The sequence below is a fragment of the Cynocephalus volans genome, chromosome 11 (assembly GCF_027409185.1).
Source record: "Cynocephalus volans isolate mCynVol1 chromosome 11, mCynVol1.pri, whole genome shotgun sequence".
Classification (NCBI taxonomy): domain Eukaryota; kingdom Metazoa; phylum Chordata; class Mammalia; order Dermoptera; family Cynocephalidae; genus Cynocephalus; species Cynocephalus volans.
The window spans coordinates 49,615,879-49,618,085 of NC_084470.1; the positions used below are offsets into that span (position 1 = coordinate 49,615,879).

At 43.4% G+C, this 2,207-nt stretch overlaps 1 pseudogene; it reads left to right on the top strand.

Moving 5' to 3' along the window:
- The first annotated feature begins 729 nt into the window (after positions 1–729).
- LOC134390070 (large ribosomal subunit protein uL11-like) lies at positions 730–1,560 on the top strand (annotated as a pseudogene).
- The last annotated feature ends 647 nt before the right edge of the window (positions 1,561–2,207 follow it).

Here is a 2,207-nt window from a genome sequence, read left to right on the forward strand (position 1 = left end):
GAGGATTCCTTGAGCCCAGGAGTTCGGGGTTGCAGTGTGCTATGCCAATCAAGTGTCTGCACAAAGTCTGGCATCAATATGGTGACCTCTCAGGAGCGGGGGACCACCAGGAGTGGTGAACTGGCCCAGGTCAGAAATGAAGCAGGTCAAAACTTCCATGCTGATCAGTAGTGGGATCACACCTGTGAATAGCCACTGCACTCCAGCCTGGGCAACATAGCCAGATCAGTCTCCAAAACAAACAAACAAAAAGCATTCCAGAACTAAGTTGTTCATGTATATGAGGAGGGCATGGATAGCCTCCTTGTTGGGGAGAAACGGGATCATGGCAACCACGGCATGCAATGTCACCACAAATAAGCAAATTATCATTGATGGTGCATGGAGTAAAGCACAGGTGGAGGGCAAGACATGGGGAGATTCAACTAACCCAAAGTACCTGTCATGAACTGGGTATTATCTGATGCACTGAACCATAGAATTGGACAGGTATATCAGCCTGCCATTGCAGAACGGGAGTGGTATATACCAAGCAGGTTCAAAGGCACAGTGAACTCTTCTCACACCCAAATCCACTGCCTGATTATGTCTCCTTCAACATACCGCCTATGCCCTCAAAGGGAACATATGATCAGTTACTGATCATATGTTAATTGAATTAATGGAGGAAAAGAAAGCATGGGTCTTTTTTAGAGATGAATTTACACAGTGTGCTAGAACCAGCCAGAAATGAACAACTGTTGCACCCCAGCCCACCCTGGAGTGGCTTCAAATGCCAATGATGAAGGGATGTTCTCCAGTGGGCAGATATACCTGAAGTACAGATCTAACTTGACTCATGGACAGTGGCTAATAGATTGCTCAGCTGGTCAGGGATTTGGAAAGAACAAAATTAGAATATTGGTGACAAGGAGGTGTAGGGGAAAGATATATGGACGGATCTCCCACAATATGCAGAACGTAAGGATACTCGTGTCCCAGAGCTTTCAGCTCAGAGGAGGCCAAGGTACAATTTTCTTTGGACATCTTGAATCTGGGTTCATCTGAGACCAGCCACCTCTACCACACCATCTAAGTTCAACCCCAGCAAGATCAAAGTTGTGTACCTAAGCTGTCCTGGTGGCAAAGTCAGTGCCAAGTCTTCCCTGGCCTCCAAGATTGGCCCGCTGGTTCTGTCTCCAAAAAAGGTTGGTGATGACATCACCAAGGCAACCTGTGACTGGAAGGGTTTGAGGATTACAAGGAAAATGATCATTCAGAACAGACAGGCCCAGACTGAGATGATACCTTCTGCCTCTGCCTTGATCATTAAAGCTCTCGGGGAACCACCAAGAGACAGAAAGAAAGAGAAGAGCATTAAACATAGTGGAAATATCACTTTTGATGAGATTGTCAACATTGTCCGACAGATATAGCACAGATCTTTAGCCAGAGAACTCTCTGGAACTATTAAAGGGATTCTGGGGCCTGCCCAGTCTGTGGGCTGCAATGCTGATGCCTGCCACCTTCATGACATCAGATGATATCAACAGTGGTGCAGTGGAATGCCCAGCTAGTTAAAAGTACAAGGAAAATATTTTAATAAAGGATCGTTTGACAATCAAAACAAAAAAACTACTCATCTGGAGCATCTGTTGTGGATGAGATTCTCGATTATCAGGAGGACAAGATGACCCAACCTGTGGACATCAGTTGGTCTCTTCCTTGGACACTCTGGTATTTACTCAATAGGCCCATTTACAAAGTAGCCATGGTGACAGGGAAGGAGACTGCATGGCATCAGCAACATAGACTTGTCCTCACCAAGCTGATCTGGACACTGCCACCATTTTCTTTGTGGGAGGCATTTTAACTACAAATTCAAAATTTTAAATAGATATAGGTTTCTGTAGGTATCAGGAGTGCCCTTAAATAGGATTCTGGAATTTGGTTGTTCACATATGTGAGCAACTTTTCTTAAGGGAGTGCTGATAATTTATATCTTTTAAATAATTTATCCATTTTATATAAGTTATTAAATTGATTGGCATAAAGTTGTTCATAATATTACTGTATTAGTCTGTTTCTGTTGCTTATTACAAAATATCTGGAACTATCTTATTTATTATAAGATAATTAAATTTATTGCTGGCAGTTTTGGAGGCTGCGAAGTCCAAAGTCCAGGGAACACATCTGGTGAGGATTTTGGTTGTGGTGATAGTGACTCA